Genomic DNA, 20030 nt, shown 5'->3' with positions numbered 1-20030 from the left:
TTGTGTTGGCATGTAGTTATTGATTGTCAGAGAATATTTCCCTGTCATTCTCTCTCAACTGTAAGGATGGAAATACCAATATCACAGCAATAATATCCTTGCTGCTCTTCATAGTCAGTGGGAGCATATATCTTCGGCATCCACATGGTTCCTTGAGAAAACACAGAACAGGAACATGGCCCCTAGCAGGAGGAGAATGATGGAACCAGGCAAGGCTCACAGAGCCAGGCAGGACCATTGACATGGAATTAGGTGAAAGTACAGGCCACTCACATCAATATGGTCTTCCAGTAAGAGCAGGCCTGCTGACCACAGCATGGCTTAAGAATACAGCATAGAGGACTGATATTTATTAGATACAGCACTTCTTCTTGGAGACCAGCATGGCCTTAACATTCTGTCTTTCTTCTTTCTTTTTCTGAGTATGGCGATTCCTAGTGTGTACTAACACACTAGTTTTACTATCACCTATAGTCAATTAATAAGTTGAAGTAATCTTCTATTGTGTACTTTATACTTTATCCTTAAATCAATAATGCGATTTTTTATCGTTTTTTGTTGTTGTTGTTATTTCTTTGGAGACAGGGTTTCTCTGTGTAGCTCTGGCTGTTCTGGAACTCACTTTGTAGACCAGGCTGGCCTTGAACTCAGAAATCTGCCTGCCTCAGCCACCTGAGGGCAGGGATTGAATTTGTGTGCCACCATACCTGGATTTTTTTAAACACAATAATACACGTCTCTCATACTTTACACTGTGTCACAACATCAAGAAAATTAAAATCTTGGGTACCAGTTCAGAGAAACCAGTTCAGTTCCCAAAATTTCTGTTCTTTGTCTCTACACTTTCAGAACATCCAATGCAGCCTCTTCCACACTCTTCCAGACTTATGTGTTCATACATTCACAAATGCACATACTGCTTTCATACACTCAGTTGAGAAGACAGAATGCAGAAGCAGATATTTCTACAGTACAAAGAGTGGAGAATGTTGGTTGTGTTTTACTACACCTTTAATCTCAGCATTCAGGAGACAAAGGCAGGATCTGGGTGTGAGAGGATAACGGGAGGGCAAAAGTGAATCATGATCTGGTATAGGCAGTGGTTTTGGGGGGAGAGAGAAGAAATGCCCTGAGGGCCAGCAGAATGAATGGAAATATGCAAACTCTGAGGGTGGGAAATGGGGGACCTTGTAGAAAGTACAAAAGGCCTTGGAGGTGAGAGACAATCAGGACTCAAAGGGAGGGATCTTAGATAAAATCTTCACCAGTGGAGACAGGGAAGTCATAGAGTCCACCTCCAGTAGAAAGACAGGTCATGCAGTGGAGGGATGGTATTGCTCTTCCAGAGAAAAAAACTCTCACCCAGAATTGTTTCTGTCTAACAAACAAACGAACAAACAAACAAACAAAAATAAAAATAAAAAAAACAAAAAAACTGCAGGGACAAAAATGGAGAAGGGACTGAGTAAGTGGAGTTCCAGTGACTGCCCATCTTGGGATCCATGTCAAGAGGAGGCCCCAAGGCCTGACACTATTATTGATGTTATTGAGTGCTTATAGACAGCAGCCTAGCCTGGCTGTCTTCTGAGTGGCCCATCAGCAGTTGACTGAGACTGATGTAGGTACTTACACCCAGGGATTGGACAGATGCCATGAAACCCTGTGGTTAAATTAGGGATATGTTCAATAATCAGAGAGGAGGCCAACCCCATCGGATGAGAAGCACTCTCACCTAACCCAGACCCCTGAGTTCTCTCAGACACCGAACCACCAATCAGGGAGCATACATGGGCAGGCCCTATGCCACTGACACTTAAACAGCAGAGGACCTCATAGTCTAGCCTCAGTGGGAGATGAGAAACCTAACCCAGGAAAGACCCAGAGTGTGGGGAGTCCTGGTTTGGAGGGCATCCTCCTGGAGTTGGGGGATGAGGAATAAGGTGAAGAATTGCAGGAGGAGGGACTGGGAAGAAAGCAGTGTTTTGACTGTGAAATAATAGAAGTAATGAAGTATAAAATAAAAAGAAAGAAAGGATTACAAAGGAAAAAAAAAGGCATGGGCTTTAGCACCAGAGGAGCATCAAAGGGTGTGTGAGAATTATGGATTTGAATATTGCAAGTAGGTGGAGCCAACGTGTGGGAGGAGCATTGGATTCCAAGTTTGGAGAGATATATAAGGGCAGGTCTTCTGAGTAGAATTAAAACAGCCTGAGGATTTAGCAAGTTAAAGCAACCGTCTGGATTCCTGGTGAGTTGGTGGGCTGAATGAAATATTTAAGGTTGCTGTGTGAAGGGGATATCATGGTGGAGCCTTGGTAACTTTTTGTAGTTTGTATGGGTTTTTGTTTGGTGAAGTCTAAAAGTTGCCCTATGCATAGGCAGAAGATATTTAAAATTAGTAGATTTTTCAAGTCTATCCCGTACATATGAACACTAAGGACCAGCAAAATGCCTGGATTGGGCAATCTATGAATGAACTTTTAAGAGACCTCTAGGTGCTCTATTCTTCATTTTAGGCAGAGGTCTAAGTCCTGAATTTTATAGAGAGCCTGACATCAACCGATGGACAGGCCTGCAACTAGGACGAAGGGACTGTAGGCATTCTCCAATTCATTTTCCTTTGAACATATATGCAGGACTAGAAAGAACTCACAATAGGATATTGAGAGACCTTGAGATCAATGGAAGCTCCAGATTGGCTAGATCAGGTATAGTGGTGGTATGCTGGCTCAAAAGTTTAACACTCAGGATGGTTTTTGGCCTAGCAGGCCCTTCTTCACCTAGAACGTGTAACCATATTGGTTTGTGGACCACACCTTTAATCCCAGGATTTAGGAACCAATGGCATGTGGATTTTTGTGATCAAGAGGCCTCACTTGTCTGTATAGTGAGATCCAGGAAGTCAGGACATGTACATGGACCTTACTCCAGTCTTAAAAGGAGAAAGATTGGAGAAATTAAGAGGTGACTGCAGTGAGCAGGAATGAGCATGTCCTCTGAGCAGCAGCATGAGAAGAGATCCATTTCTTGAAATGGTGACTAGAGAGTAAGGACAAAGTTTTTCTGGATGGAGCCCAAGAGCGGAGTAAATCCCAAAGGATGGGACAGTTGTTTGTTACACACCTTTAATGCTAGCCCTCTGTGGGAAGGAACAGTCAGGTGAGTCCCTATGAGTCCTTGCTCAGACTTGTCTTCAGTTTGACTTACACACAGCACAGTTTATACAGAGAAACTCTGTCTCAGAAGAAAAGAAGAGAAGAGAAAAAAAAAAAAGAAAAGCAAACAAAAAATTTTCTTTCACCTAGCCAGGTTTCCATTAGGTGTTAAGGTGTGGCTACAGACTGGGTGTGGCCACGAGGAGTGAATGTCTGCTGGATGTGAGAGGATGCAAGGTGGAGCTTGTGGGAGGGTCCTGTATAGGGAGATTCATTTAAGGCTATTTGACTTTATTGAAGTTCAATAACATGGGGCATCTGGGTTAGGTGTAAGAGTCTTCTGATGTCCAGGGTAATTAAATCATCAATGCTCTTGGATGGATGAGTGTGGAATGGGATCTATTGGATCTTGCCTGTTCCATGGCCCTTTATTATTTGTTTTGAGACAGATTGTCCAGTAGAAAGGAGGAGAATCTAGGACTCTCTCTCCTTGTTTTTTTTTTTTTTTACATTCATGATAATATTCCTTTTTTAAAAGTAAATTTTATTTAATCTTTTTTTAACCTAGATTTTAGGCTAGATTTTATCCCCCTTTTGGTCCACCCACTGACTGTTTTGTATCCCATAACTCTTTTTCCATCTCCAAAAGATGTCCCCTATCCCCACCCCCTACCCTACAAGACCTTCCCACTCCCTGGGTCCTCCTGTCTCTTGAGGGTTAGGTGTATCTTCACTGACTGTGTCCAGACCGGCAGTCTCCTGCTGAATATGTGTTGGTGGCCTCATTATTGTCTGGTTATGCTGCCTTGTTGGTGGCTCTGTATTTGAGAGATCTTTGGGGTTCAGGTGAGTTGAGACTGCTGGTCTTCCTATAGGGTTGTCCTCCTCCTCAGCTTCTTCTAGCTTTCCCCTAATTCAACCTCAGGGGTCAGCAGCTTTTGTCAATTTTTTGGGATAATTATCTTCATCTGACTCTTTCATTTGCTTGCTGGGTCGTTTTGGGAGGCAGACATGATAGGCCTCCTTTTTTAACACACCATGTTCTCAGTAATAGTGTCAGTCCTTGGTGCCTCCCCTTGAGCTGGATCCCAATTTGGGTCCTGTAACTGGATCCCCTTTTCCTCAGGGTCTTCTCCATTTTTACTTCTCCAGTTTTCTCAGACAAGAACAATTCTGTGTCAACCGTGGAATGGCAACACCTTCCCTCATTTGATGCCCTATATTTCTGCTAGAGGTGGGCTCTACAAGTTCCCCACTGTGGGGCATTTCATCTAAAGTCCCTCCATTTGAGTCCTAAGAGTTTCTCACCTCCCAGGTCTCTGCTATTCTGGAGTGTCCCCCTAACTCCTACCTACCAAGCTTGCCTCTTTCCATTCTTTTGCTGGTCCTCAGGTTTTTAGTCCTGTTCCCCCAACCCAATACCTGATCATGTTCCCCTCTTCCCCTCTCTGTCCCCTTTCCCACAAAGGTCCACCCTCCCCCCCTCCTGTGAATGTTTCTCCTCCCTCCCAAGTGGAATTGAGTCATCCTCACTTTGGACCTTTGGCTTGTTAAAATTTTTGAGTTTTGTGGATTGTATTCTAGGCATTCTCTACTTTTTTTTGGTTAATATCCACATATTAGTGATTACGTACCATGCATATCCTGTTGGATCTGAATTATGGCGTTCTGGATGATATTTTTTAGTTCCTTCCTTTTTGTTTTGCCTGCAAAACTCAGGATGTCCTTGTTCTTAATAGCTGAGTAGTATTTTATTGTGTAAATAAACCACATTTTCTGTATCCTTTCTTCTATTATGGGGCATCTGGGTTGTTTCTAACATCTGACTATCACAAATAAGGTTTTCATGAAAATAGTGGAGCATGTGTCTGGGTGCCATGGTGGGGCAACTTTTAAGTATATGTACAAGATTGGAATAGCTGGATCTTCAAGTAGATCTATTTCCAATTTTCTGAGGAATCTCCAGATTGATTTACAGAATGGTTGTACCAGTTTGCAATCCCAGCAGCAATTGAAGAGTGTTCCTCTTCACATCCTCTGCAACATGTGCTGTCACCTGAGTTTTTGACCTTACCCACTCTGATTGTGTAAGGTGGAATCTCAGGGTCATTTTGATTTGCAATTCCCTGATCACTAAGAATTTGAACATTTCTTTATTGTTTCTCAGTCATTCCAGATTCCTCTGTTGTGAATTGTTGGTTTAGTTCTATACCTCATTTTTGATTGGGTTGTTCAGTGTTTCTGGTGGTTAACTTCTTGAGTTCATTTATATTTTGGATATTAGACATCTATTGGATGTGGTGTTAGTGAAGTTTTTCCCCCAATTTGTAGGTTGCCAATTTGTCCTATTGACTATGTCCTTCGACTTACAGAAGATTTCCAGTTTCAAGAGGTCCCATTTACCAATTCTTGATCTTAGAGCCTGAGCCATTGGAGTTCTGTGTAGGAATTTTTCTCCTGTGCCAATGAGTTCAAGGCTTTCTCACTTTCTTTTCAATTAGATACAGTGTGTTTGGTTTTATGTGGAGGTGCTTTACCTACTTGGATTTGAGGTTTGTGCATGGTGACAAATATGTATCGATTTTTCTTTTCCACGTACAGACTGCCAGTTACTCCAGGATCATTAATTGAAGTTGCTTTCATTTTTCTCCATGTTTATTTTTGGGTTCTTTGTTAAAGATCAAGTGTCCATAAGTGTGTGGTTCCATTTCTGGGGCTTCACTTCTATTCCATTGATCAACATGTATGTCTCTGTACCAATACCATGCAGTATTTATCACAATTGCTCTGTAGTATAACTTGAGGTCAGGGATGATGATTCCCCCAGTAGTTCTTTTATTTTTAAGAATTGTTTTCACTATTCTTAGGTTTGTTTTTTTTTTTTTCTTTTCCAAATGAATTTGAGAATTTCCCTGTCCATTTGTTTGGAGAATTGTGTTGGGATTTTGATGGGTATTGAATTGAATCTATAGAATGCCTTTATATTATTTGTGTCTAATGTGAAGAGTGTTGATTCCCTAATTTCTTTCTCAGCCTCTTTATCATCAGCATAAAGGAAGGCTTATGATTTATTCCAATTAATTTCTTATCCAGTCACTTTAATTAAGTTTATCAGCTGTAGAATTTCTCTGGTAATATTTTTGTCGTCATTCATGTATACTGTCACACCTTCTGCAAAGAGTGATACCTTTAATTCCTCTTTTCCAATTTTGTATCCTCTTTATCCATTTTGGTTGTCTTATTGTTCTAGCTAGAACTTTGAGTACTCTATTGATTACATATTTAGAGGGTGTGCACCATTTCTTGTTCCTGATTTTATTGGAATCACTTTCAAGTATCTCTCCATTTAATTTGATATTGGTTGTTGATTTGCAGTAAATTGCTTATATTATATTTAGGAATGGGTCTTGAATTCCTGATCTGTCCAATAATTTTAATATGAAGTGTGTTGTATTTTGTCAAATTCTTTTTGGGTATCTAAAGAGCTTATCATGTGATTTTTTTCTTTGAGTTTGTTTAAATAGTAGTATACATTAATGGATTTTCACATATTGAACCAACCTTACATCCCAGGGCTGAAGCCTATTTGTTCATGGTGAGTGATGGTTTTGATGTGTTCTTGGATTGAGTTTACTAGAATTTTATTGAGTAATTTTGCACAGAAATTCAGAAGCAAAATTGGTCTGAATGAAGTTCTTTTTTTTTTTAAATGTGTGTCTTTGTGTGGTTTATGTATCAGAGTAATCAGCTTCCTAGAATGAGTTCTGTAGTGTTCCTTCTATTTCATTTTATGGAATACTTTGAGGAATATTGTTAAGTTTTTTTTTTCACCTACATATCTACTGAAGCATGGTCATATTCGTCATGAACTGCCCCTTGAATATAACAGGGTGTCACTCCATCATCCTGGCACGAAATTGTCAACTGTGGAGAGATACACTTCAGTATCCCACCACATTTAAGAGATTTTTTCCTGTTGACTTCCTACCTAGTTTGTTAGTTTTTAGGGATGGATTGGGTTGGCATGTAGTTATTGATTGTCAGAGAATATTTCCCTGTCATTCTCTCTCAACTGTAAGGATGGAGATACCGATATCACAGCAATAATATCCTTGCTGCTCTTCATAGTCAATGGGAACATATATCATTGGCATCCACATGGTTCCTTGAGAAAACACAGAACAGGAACATGGCCCCCCAGCAGGAGGAGAATGATAGAACCAGGCAAAGCTCACAGAGCCAGGCAGGACCATTGACATGGACTTAGGTGAAAGTACAGGCCACTCACATCAATATGGTCTTCCAGTAACAGCAGGCCTGCTGACCACAGCATGGCTTAAGAATACAGCATAAAATACTTATTTTTATTATATACGGCATTTCTTCTTGGAGACCAGCATGGCCTAAACATTCTGTCTTTCTTCTTTCTTTTTCTGAGTATGACGATTCCTAGTGTGTACTAACACACTAGTTTTACTATCACCTATAGTCAATTAATAAGTTGAAGTAATCTTCTATTGTGTACTTTATACTTTATCCTTAAATCAATAATGTGATTTCTTATGTGTTTTTGTTGTTGTTGTTTCTTTGGAGACAGGGTTTCTTTGTGTATCTCTGGCTGTTCTGGAACTCACTTTGTAGACCAGGCTGGCCTCGAACTCAGAAATCTGCCTGCCTCTGCCTCCTGAAGGCGGGGATTAAAGGTGTGCGCCACCACACCTGGCTTTTTTTTAAACACAATAATACATGTCTCTCATACTTTAGACTGTGTCACAACATCAAGAAAATTAAAATCTTGGGTACCAGTTCAGAGAAGCCAGTTCAGTTCCCAATATTTCTGTTCTTTGTCTCTCCACTTTCAGAACATCCAATGCAGCCTCTTCCACACTCTTCTAGAGTTATGTGTTCATACATTCACAAATACACATTCTGCTTTCATACACTCAGTTGAGAAGAGAGAATGCAGAAGAAGACATTTGTACATTACAAAGAGTGGAGAAAGTTAGTTGTGTTTTACTACACCTTTAATCTCAGCATTCAGGAGACAAAGGCAGGATCTGGGTGTGAGAGGATAACGGGAGGGCAAAAGTGAATCATTATCTGGTATAGGCACTGTTTTGGGGGACAGAGGAGAAAAGCCCTGAGGGCCAGCAGAATAAATGGAAATATGCAAACTCTAAGGGTCGGAGGTGGGGGACCTTGTAGAAAGTACAAAAGGCCTTGGAGGTGAGAGACTCTCAGGACTCAAAGGGAGGGATCTTAGTTAAAATCCTCACCAGTGGAGAAAGGCAAGTCATGAAGTCCACCTCCAGTAGAAAGACAGGTCATGCAGTGGAGGGATGGTACTGCTATCCCACAGTAAAAAACTCTCACCCAGAATTGTTTCTGTCTAACAAACAAACAAACAAACAAAAATAAAAATAAAAATAAAAAAAAACTGCAGGGACAAAAATGGAGAAGGGCCCGAGTAAGTGGAGTTCCAGTGACTGGCCCATCTTGGGATCCATGTCAAGAGGAGGCTCCAAGGCCTGACACTATTATTGATGTTATTGAGTGCTTATAGACAGCAGCCTAGCCTGGCTGTCTTCTGAGCGGCGCATCAGCAGTTGACTGAGACTGATGTAGGTACTTACACCCAGGGATTGGACAGATGCCATGAAACCCTGTGGTTAAATTAGGGATATGTTCAATAATCAGATGAGGAGGCCAATCCATAGGATGAGAAGCAGTCTCACCTAACCCAGTCCCCTGAGTTCTCTCAGACACTGAACCACCAATCAGGGAGCATACATGAGCAGGCCCTATGCCACTGACACTTAAACAGCAGAGGACCTCGTAGTCTAGCCTCAGTGGGAGAAGAGAAACCTAACTCAGGAAAGACCCAGGGTGTGGGGAGGCCTTGTTTGGAGGGCATCTTCTTGGTGTTGGGGGATGAGGAATGAGGTGAAGAATTGCAGGAGGGGAGACTGGGAAGAAAGCAGTGTTTTGACTGTGAAATAATAGAAGTAATGAAATATAAAATAAAAAGAAAGAAAGGATTACAAAGGAAAAAAATAGGCATGGGCTTTAGCACCAGAGGAGCATCAAAGGGTGTGTGAGAATTATGGATTTGAATATTGCAAGTAGGTGGAGCCATCGTGTGGGAGGAACATTGAATTCCAATTTTGGAGAGATATATAAGGTCAGGTCTTCTGAGTAGTATTGAAACAGCCAGAGTATTTAGCAAGTTATAGCAACTGTCTGGATTCCTGGTGAGTTGGTGGGCTGAATGAAATATTTAAGGTTGCTGTGTGAAGGGGATATCATGGTGGAGCCTTGGTAACTTTTTGTAGTTTGTATGGGTTTTTGTTTGGTGAAGTCTAAAAGTTGCCCTATGCATAGGCAGAAGATATTTAAAATTAGTAGATTTTTCAAGTCTATCCCGTACATATGAACACTAAGGACCAGCAAAATGCCTGGATTGGGCAATCTATGAATGAACTTTTAAGAGACCTCTAGGTGCTCTATTCTTCATTTTAGGCAGAGGTCTAAGTCCTGGATTTTATAGAGAGCCCGACATCAACCGATGGAGAGGCCTGCAACTAGGACGAAGGGACTGTAGGCATTCTCCAATTCATTTTCCTTTGAACATATATGCAGGACTAGAAAGAACTCACAATAGGATATTGAGAGACCTTGAGATCAATGGAAGCTCCAGATTGGCTAGATCAGGTATAGTGGTGGTATGCTGGCTCAAAAGTTTAACACTCAGGATGGTTTTTGGCCTAGCAGGCCCTTCTTCACCTAGAACGTGTAACCATATTGGTTTGTGGACCACACCTTTAATCCCAGGATTTAGGAACCAATGGCATGTGGATTTTTGTGATCAAGAGGCCTCACTTGTCTGTATAGTGAGATCCAGGAAGTCAGGGACTTGTATATGGACCTTGCTCCAGTCTTAAAAAAAGAAAGTTTAGAGAAATTAAGAGGTGACTGCAGTGAGCAGGAATGAGCATGTCCTCTGAGCAGCAGCATGAGAAGAGACCCATTTCTTGAAATGGTGACTAGAGAGTAAGGACAAAATTTTTCTGGATGGAGCCCAAGAGCGGAGTAAACCCCAAAGGATGGGACAGTTGTTTGTTACACACCTTTATTCCTAGCCCTGTGTTGGAAGGAATAGTCAGGTGAGTCCCTATGATTCCTAGCTCAGACTTGTCTTCAGTTTGACTTACACACAGCACAGTTTATACAGAGAAACTCTGTCTCAGAAAAAAAGAAGAAAAGAGAAAAAAAGAAAGAAAAGCAAACAAAAAATTTTCTTTCACCTGTTCAGGTTTTCATTGGGTGTTAAGGTGTGGCAACAGACTGGGTGTGGCCACGAGGAGTTAATGTCTGCTGGCTGTGAGAGCATGCAAATTGGAGCTTGTGGGAGGGTCCTGCATAGGGAGATTCATTTAAGGCTATTTGACTTTATTGAAGTTCAATAAGAGGGGGCATCTGGCTTAGGTGTAAGTGTCTTCTGATGTCCAGGGTAATTAAATCATCAATGCTCTTGGATGGATGAGTGTGGAATGGGATCTATTGGATTTTGCCTGTTCCATGGCTCTTTATTATTTGTTTTGAGACAGATTGTCCAGTAGAAAGGAGGAGAATCTAGGACTCTCTCTTCTGTTTTTTTTTACATTTATGATAATATTCCTTTTTTAAAAAAAAATAAATTTTATTTAATCTTTTTTTAACCTAGATTTTAGGCTAGATTTTATCCCCCTTCTGGTCCAGCCACTGACTGTTCTGTATCCCATAACTCTTTTTCCTTCTCCAAAAGGATGTCCCCTATCCCCACCCCCTACCCTACAAGACCCTCCCACTCCCTGGGTCCTCCTCTCTCTTGAGGTTTAGGTGTGTCTTCGCTGACTGTGTCCAGATCCGCAGTCTCCTGCTGAATATGTGTTGGAGGCCTCATATCATCTGGTTATGTTGCCTTGTTTGTGGCCCTGTTTTTGAGAGTTCTTTGGGGTTCAGGTTAGTTGAGACTGCTGGTCTTCCTATAGGGTTGTCCTCCTCCTCAGCTTCTTCTAACTTTCCCCTAATAAAACCTCATGGGTCACCAGCTTTTGTCAATTTGTTGGGTATAAATATCTTCATCTGACTCTTTCATCTGCTTGCTGGGTCTTTTTGGGGTGCAGTCATGATAGGCCTCCTTTTTGAACACACTATATTCTCAGTAATAGTGTCAGTCCTTGGTGCCTCTCCTTGAACTGGATCCCAATTTGGGCCCTGTAACTGGATCCCCTTTTCCTCAGGCTCTTCTCCATTTTTGCTTCTCCAGTTTTCTCAGACAAGAACAAGTCTGTGTCAGCTGTGGAATGGCAACACCGACCCTCATTTGATGCCCTATCTTTCTGCTGGAGGTTGCCCCTACAAGTTCCCCACTGTAGGGTATTTCATCTAAAGTCCCTCCATTTGAGTCCTAAGAGTTTCTCACCTCCCAGGTCTCTGCTATTCTGGAGTGTCCCCCTAACTCCTACCTACCAAGCTTGCCTCTTTCCATTCTTTTGCTGGTGCTCAGTGTTTCAGTCCTGTTCCCCCAACCCAATACCTGATCATATTCCCCTCTTTTCCTCTCTGTCCCCTTTACCACCAAGGTCCACCCTTCCCCCCTCCTGTGAATGTTTCTTCTCCCTCCCAAGTGGAATTGAGTCATCCTCACTTTGGCCCTTTGGCTTGTTAAAATTTTTGAGTTTTGTGGATTGTATTCTGGGCATTCTCTACTTTTTTTTTGGCTAATATCCACATATTAGTGATTACATACCATTCATACCCTGTTGGATCTGAATTATGGCGTTCTGGATGATATTTTTTAGTTCCTTCCTTTTTGTTTTGCCTGCAAAACTCAGGATGTCCTTGTCCTTAATAGCTGAGTAGTATTTTATTGTGTAAATGGACCACAATTTCTGTATGCTTTCTTCTATTGTGGGACATCTGGGTTGTTTCTAACATCTGACTATCACAAATAAGGCTTTCATGAACATAGTGGAGCATGTGTCTGGGTGCCATGGTGGGGCATCTTTTAAGTATATGTACAAGATTGGAATAGCTGGATCTTCAAGTAGATCTATTTCCAATTTTCTGAGGAATCTCCAGATTGATTTACAGAATGGTTGTACCAGTTTGCAATCCCAGCAGCAATTGAAGAGTGTTCCTCTTCACATCCTCTGCAACATGTGCTGTCACCTGAGTTTTTGACCTTACCCACTCTGATTGTGTAAGGTGGAATCTCAGGGTCATTTTGATTTGCAATTCCCTGATCACTAAGAATTTGAACATTTCTTTAAGTATTTCTCAGTCATTCCAGATTCCTCTGTTGTGAATTCTCGGTTTAGTTCTATACCTCATTTTTGATTGGGTTGTTCAGTTTTTCTGGTGGTTAGATTCTTGAGTTCTTTTATATTTTGAGTTCTTTTATATTTTGGATATTAGCCGTCTATTGGATGTGGTGTTAGTGAAGTTTTTTCCCCCCAATTTGTAGGTTGCCGATTTTTCTTATTGACTATGCCCTTTGACTTACAGAAGATTTCCAGTTTCAAGAGGTCCCATTTATCAATTCTTGATTTTAGAGCCTGAGCCATTGGAGTTCTGTGTAGGAAATTTTCTCCTGTGCCAATGAGTTCAAGACTTTCTCACTTTCTTTTCTATTAGATACAGTGTGTTTGGTTTTATGTGGAGGTGCTTTACCTACTTGGACTTGAGGTTTGTGCATGGTGACAAATATGTATCTATTTTCCTTTTCCACATACAGACTGCCAGTTATTCCAGGATCATTTATTGAAGTTGCTTTCATTTTTCTCCATGTTTATTTTTGGGTTCTTTGTTAAAGATCAAGTGTCCATAAGTGTGTGGTTCCATTTCTGGGGCTTCACTTCTATTCCATTGATCAACATATATGGCTCTGTACCAATACCATGCAGTTTTTATCACTATTGCTCTGTAGTATAGCTTGAGGTCAGGGATGATGATTCCCCCAGAAGTTCTTTTATTTTTAAGAACTATTTTCACTATTCTTAGGTTTTTTTTTTTCCTTTTCCAAATGAATTTAAGAATTTCCCTGTCCATGTGTTTCAAGAATTGGGTTGGGATTTTTTTTTTTTAAGATTTATTTATTATTATATGTAAATACACTGTAGCTTTCTTCAGACACTCCAGAAGAGGGAGTCAGATTTTTTTACGGATGGTTGTGAGCCACCATGTGGTTGCTGGGATTTGAACTTTTGACCTTCGGAAGAACACTTGGGTGCTCTTACCCACTAAGCCATCTTAGCAGCCCTGGGTTGGGATTTTGAGGGGGATTTTTTTCTTTTTCTTTTTTCCTTTTCTTTCTTTCTCTCTTTCTTTCTTTCTTTCTTTCTTTCTTTCTTTCTTTCTTTCGTTCTTTCTTTTCTTTTTTTTTTTTTTTTTGAGTCAGGGTTTCTCTGTGTCGCTCTTGCCGTCCTGGAACACAGTTTGTAGACCAGGCTGGCCTTCAACTCAGAAATCTGTCTGCCACTGCCTCCCAAGTGTTGGGATTAATGGCGTGGCCCACCACCATTGGCTCCATCATTTTCATGGAATTCTTTGAAGTCTGTAACTTCTTCCTTCCTTCATGCCTGCCTTCTCTTTCCTTCCTTCCTTCCTTCCTTCCTTCCTTCCTTCCTTCCTTCCTTCCTTCCTTCCTTCCTGCCTGCCTGCCTGCCTGCCTGCCTGCCTGCCTGCCTGCCTGCCTGCCTTCCTGCCTGCCTTCCTGCCTGCCTGCCTGCCTGCCTGCCTGCCTGCCTGCCTGCCTGCCTGCCTGCCTGCCTTCCTGCCTGCCTGCCTTCCTGCCTTCCTGCCTTCCTGCCTGCCTGCCTGCCTGCCTGCCTTCCTGCCTTCCTGCCTGCCTGCCTGCCTGCCTGCCTGTCTGCCTTCCTGCCTTCTTGCCTGCCTGCCTGCCTGCCTTCCTGCCTTTCTGCCTTCTTGCCTGCCTGCCTGCCTGCCTGCCTGCCTGCCTTCCTGCCTTCCTGCCTTCCTGCCTTCCTGCCTTCCTGACTTCCTGACTTCCTGACTTCCTGACTTCCTGACTTCCTCCCTTCTTGCCTTCCTGCCTTCCTGCCTTCCCGCCTTCCTCTCTCCCTCTCTCTCCTTTTCTCTTCCTTTCTTTTTTCTTTCTCCCCTGACTTTATAATCACTGAGTAGAAACTTGTTCAATTTCCATGTATATGTGGGATTTCTGCTGTTTATGTTGTTATCAAAGAACAGCCTTTTGGTTGATGATATGATAGGATACATAGAATTATTTCAATCTTTTTGTATTGGTTGAAACTTGTTTTGTGACCAAGTATGTGGTCAGTTTTGGAGAAGGTACCATCAGGTGCTGAGAAGAATGTGTATTCTTTTGTTTTAGGATGAAATGTGCTATAGAAATCCGTCAAATTCATTTGGTTCATAACCTCTCTTAGTTTCACTGTGACTGTTTAGTTTCTGTTTCAATGACTTACCCATTGGTGAGAGCGGGGTGTTGAAGTGTCCCACAATTATTGTGTGGGGTTCAATGTGTGTTTTGAGCTTTTGTAAAGTTTCTTTCTATCAATGAGGATGTGATTTCCTATGGGGCATAGATGTTCATATTGAGACTTTCACTTCGTGGATTTTTCCTTTGATGAATAGAAGTGTCCTTTCTCATCTTTCTTTATACTTTTGGTTGAAAGTCTATTTCATTGGCTATTAGAATGGCAATGCCAACTTGTTTCTTGGGACTATTTGCTTGGAAGAACTTTTTCCAGCCTTTTCGTTTGAGGTAGTGACTGTATTTGTTATTGAGGTAGGTTTCTTGAATGCAAGGAAATGTTGGATCTTGTTCACATATCCAGTCTGTTAGCTTTATGTTCTTTTATAGGTGAGTTTAGTTCATTAATATTGAGAGATATTAAAGACAGAAGATTGGTAGTTCCTGTTATGTTTGGTTTTTGTAGCTGGCATCTGGTTCTCTCCTTTTGGCTTTTTAAAAAGACAATTATTATCTTGTATTTTTCCCTTTGGTGTATGTACCCTCCTTGTGCTGGAGTTTTCCTTCTAGAATCCTCTGTAGGGCTCGATTGGTAGATAGATATTGTCTGAATTTTGTTTTGTCTTGGAGTATTTTGGTTTATCATGTATGCTGATTGAGAGTTTTGCTTGATGTGGTAGCCTGGGCTGGTATTTCTGTTTTCTTAGAGTGTACATGACCTCTGTCCAGGCCCTTCTGGCTTTTAGTGTTTCTGTTGAGAATTCTGGTGTAATTCTGATAGGTCTGCCTTTATATGCTACTTGGCTCTTTTATTGTGAGTAGAGGAATTTCATTTGTGGTCTCATCTGTTTGTTTTTTTTTTCCTCATTTCCTGCATGCTTATGGGCATCTCTTTATTTAGTTTAGGGAAGTTTTCTTCTATAAGTTTGTTGAGGATGTTTGCTGGCTATTGGAGTTGGGATTCTTCTGTCTCTTCTCTACCTATTATTCCTAGGTTTTGTCTTTTCATTGTGTCCTGGGTTTCCTGGATGTTTTGGGTTAGGATATTTTCATGTTTTGAATTTTCATTGACAGTTGTGTCAATCTCTTCTATGGTATCTTTTACACCTGAATTTCTCTCTTCTATCTCTTGTATTCTGTTGCTTATGCTTACATCTCTAATTCTTGACCTCTTTCCTACGTTTTTCATTTCCAGGGTTGCCTCAATTTGTGTTTTCATTATTGTCTGTACTTCCACTTTTAGGTCTTGGACTGCTTTAAACAATTCTTTCACCTGTTGGCTTGTGTTTTCCTGTATATCTCATGCGATTTATTGTTTTTTCTTTAAGTGCTTCTACCTGTTTACCTGTGCTTTCCTGTATTTCTTTCAGTGAGTAATTTATATCCTCCTTAATATAATCTATTATCTTCATGAGATAGGATTTTAGGACAGAGTACTGATTTTCAGATGTGTTGGCATATCCAGGGCTTGCTCTTATGGGAGAACTGGGTTCTTTCTGATGATGCCAATGTAGACTGGATTCTGTTTCATATGACCTTGTACTTGTCTCTTGACATATGGTTATTCCTAGTGTTTTCTGGCCTGGTTACCTCTGTCTGGATGGAGTCTGCCTCCTTTGTCCCTGGCCTGCTTCAGGTCACCTGGTAGGCCAGTGGCCTTGACTGCAGCAAATGTCCTGTGGTGCCTTCTGACTGTGGGGTCTTCAGAGGGACATGCACACTGGTGACTTGTTTCCCTGGCTGCAGTTGTCTTTTTGGATGCCTTTGAACTGTGGGATTTTCAGAGGTACAGAGAAGCTTCTGATAAGTTGCCCTGGCTGCAGCAGATCTACTGGGAGGCCTTCAGACTGTTGGTTCTTCACAGGATTAGTCAAGGTGTTGCCCTGCCTGTAGTTGTTATTTCTCCAGGGTGGCCTAAGTACTGTGAGTTCTGTTTCCCTGTGTGCAGCAGAACTTTAGGGAGGCTTTCAGACAGTTGGTACAGTTACTGAAGATCCCCTGGGAAGTCTTCAGACTTTGGTGTCAGTTGTCAAGTTGCCTTGTTTTTAGAAGAATTCCTGGCATATGATTAGTCCGTTGGTGTCAGTTGCCAGGTGTGAGCACAATGCCTGGGATTTCTATAGGCTGTGTTTGTTCAGGGGTGGGTTGCAGACGAGCTGGTTATCAGTTGTTTTGTGTGCAGTTGAACTTCTGAGATGTCTTTAGGCTGTGGTGTCTTCAGTAGAGCAGACAAGATGGTGAGCAGTTACCTTGCATGCACAGGAACTCATGGAATGCCTTCAGGCTGTGTTTTTTCACAGAAGGAGCAGACTAGCTGGTGGTCTGCCTTAGTAGAAGTTGCCAGGCAGAAGGGCAGGATCTAGGACATTTAAACATAGGGGGAGAACATCCAAATGCCAGCCCATCTGGACTGAATATCTCTTATTAATACTGGTGCTAAATGCATATTTATTGTAATACTGAAAATACTTGTAAGATTGGGAAACAGAGGCAGTTGTTCAGAAAGAATGAGGGTCCTGATGGATTCCTGCTCTAAAATGTCCACAACAAATGCTGGATAGGTGTGATGGGTAAATGGGTGCTCTCTGGAGCTTTTCTATTGTGTTTCCTTTTACCAGGTTCTCCAGTACAGGAACATACTCCAATAAGTGCAGAACACACACATGGCCGAAGGCCCCTCTTTGCATCCAAAACTCCAAGTGGCTTTGAATATACCCATAGAACTCACTTCCCAAATACCTCAAGACCCTGCAAGGAACTTAGCTTTTCAAATGTGTCAGAGTCCCCTAGTGACTCCAGGAAGTACAATGCAATCAAGTCTTTCAGTCCCTGAAAGGAACCTACTTCAGCAAGAGTCTCAAGGACCATCAAGACAATCAGGTATCCAAATGAAACCAGGTGCTTTAATGGGCCTTGGTTTACCAACTCTGAGAAGACTCTCGGGACATCCAAGTCATTAGATACCTTCAAGACCCTCAGTGAATTCTTGTTTCCATGTTCCCATAGGTTGTATGCCACTGTCAGATAAATATGTTAACAAACAAACTGGCCCTATGTCTTCAAGAAAGTTTTGAAAAGAACGCACGGTGTACTCCAAAGAACAGCAGCGCCTTCTGCAAAAACATTTTGACGAGTGCCAGTACCCAAACAAGAAGAAAATTATGGAGCTGGCACTATCAGTTGGTGTTACAAAGATGGAGATCAAGGTTAGTTTCTCTATTTTTGCTCAGTCCAACAGCAACAATGTCCACTTTCTCATTAGGCACTCGTATTGTGTGCTTCTGAAAGGCTTAGGGGAGGGTGGACAAATATAGGTGGTGTAAATTGATGCATCCATTGGTGGGCCTCACATTCTCCTGTAACCAGGTACCAGTATCAAAGAACATTATTCCCATGTAGGGTCTCAGTGACCTAGATATTAGATATCCTACTAAAACATAGGGCATACTAGCTAAATATCCCCGTTTTTGTCTATTTTGTTTTTTTTTTTTTGTTTTTTTGTTTTTTGTTTTTTGATGTCAGTTCATACACAGTCTACCTTACTACAATCTCCTAGGGATCTTGAGTCTATGATTTCTGTTGCTGACTTGTGAAGTATTGTTATAGAAACTCTGATTCAAAAGTTTCACCTTGTGGTCCAGTTGGGGGCAAAGAGGTATTCTTTTGATGTTTGCTTTGTTTTTCAGATCTGGTTCAAGAACAACCGAACTAAGTATAGGCGGATGAAGCTCCAGAATATTAAACAAGCACTGCCAGAGACAAATGAAAGCTCTAAAGCAGTTTCTGAGTCAACCCATTTTCCTGGTTCCATACCTGTTGTTGCCTCGGACAAAGGAGAGTCCATGTGTTCAGGCACATTTGGTGAGGATTCCATTCCCAAACTCAACTGCATCCAGGCATCTTCCCTGCATTGTTTTCAGGCTTGTGATGGGGACATGTGTTATCCGCAAGAATACCAAGAATACCTGCTTGATGGCCATGCCCCTGTTACAGTTTGGAACTCTGGTCAATCAGCAGCAGTTGAATCTCAGACTGACTTAGCAGTAGCTGAAGGTCCAGTCGGCCTGGCATATGCCACCCAAGCCACAGAGGATGGTCACAATTCAGGTCCATGTGAAGATGAGCTCTGGCAAAGGATCCTGGAAGACTTGGACACATCAGATGACTGGCTTACTCTGAGAAACCCCTCCACTCCAGTTTACACCACTGAGGTCCTTGACCAGTCCAGGCCTTACAGCCATGAAGAAGTGTGTTATACACACCTTTAGTGTCAGTATTTGGAGAAAATTTTATTTTATTTTTTATTAGGTATTTATTTCATTTACATATCCAATGCTATCACAAAAGTCCCCCCTACCCTCCCCCCTTCCCCTCCCACTTCTTGGCCCTGACGTTCCCCTGTACTGAGGCATATAAAGTTTGCACGACCAATGGGCCTCTCTTTCCACTGATGGCTGACTAGGCCATCTTCTGATACATATGCAGCTAGAGACACGAGCTCTGGGGCGTACTGGTTAGTTTCATATTGTTCCACCTATAGGGTTGCAGATCCCTTTAGCTCCTTGGTTACTTTCTCTAGCTCCTCCATTGGGGGCCCTGTGATCTATCCAATAGCTGACTGTGAGCATCCACTTCAGTGTTTGCTAGGCCCCGGCTTATCCTCACAAGAGACAGCTCTATCTGGGTCCTTTCAGCAAAATCTTGCTATTGTATGCAATGGTGTCAGCGTTTGGAGGCTGATTATGGGATGGATCCCCGGATATGGCATTCTCTAGATGGTCCATCCTTTCGTCTCAGCTCCAATATCATAGAAGCTTCTTACCACTGTGTTTTACGTAGTGCGACTGTTTCAAAGTCAGTTTAGGTATTCATTCGTTATTGTTAGATTATATGTTCATTAAATAAAAGGAGGAAATAGTAACTGTAAAATTCTTTTAATTCATTGTTTTATTCATTTTTCCAGTCATTACTCCCTTCGTCTCCCTGACCCACAGTTCCACATCCAACCCATGCTGTCAGACATTTTCCTCTAATATTTATGCATTCAAAAGCATGAATGCATGTATGAAAGTGTCTTGGGACTTGGAATTAGAAAAGAGTGTAGTCTCTCCTGGAGTGAAACTGTAGACAGTGGCATTCTCACAAGTGTGTGCTTGGAAGTCAACTCTGATCATCTGCAAGATATAAATCATGTGGAGTAATCACTCTGAGAGCACATAATTCAGAGTCCATTGGTATAAAATGATACTTTGTTTAGTATATATTTGGGGTGGCTGTGGATTCATGCAACATAGGGACCCACTATCAAGTCTAACTCCAGTTATATGAGTTCCTATGCCCTTTCCTTGCTTCAGAGGTCACTACATGCAACAGGAACC

At 41.7% G+C, this 20030-nt stretch overlaps 1 pseudogene; it reads left to right on the top strand.

The window, feature by feature from the left end:
- On the top strand, positions 17269 to 19085 carry Obox3-ps1 (oocyte specific homeobox 3, pseudogene 1; annotated as a pseudogene).

This window comes from Mus musculus, chromosome 7 (assembly GCF_000001635.26).
Source record: "Mus musculus strain C57BL/6J chromosome 7, GRCm38.p6 C57BL/6J".
NCBI lineage: Eukaryota > Metazoa > Chordata > Mammalia > Rodentia > Muridae > Mus > Mus musculus.
This window is presented reverse-complemented; position numbering and strand designations above follow the sequence as displayed.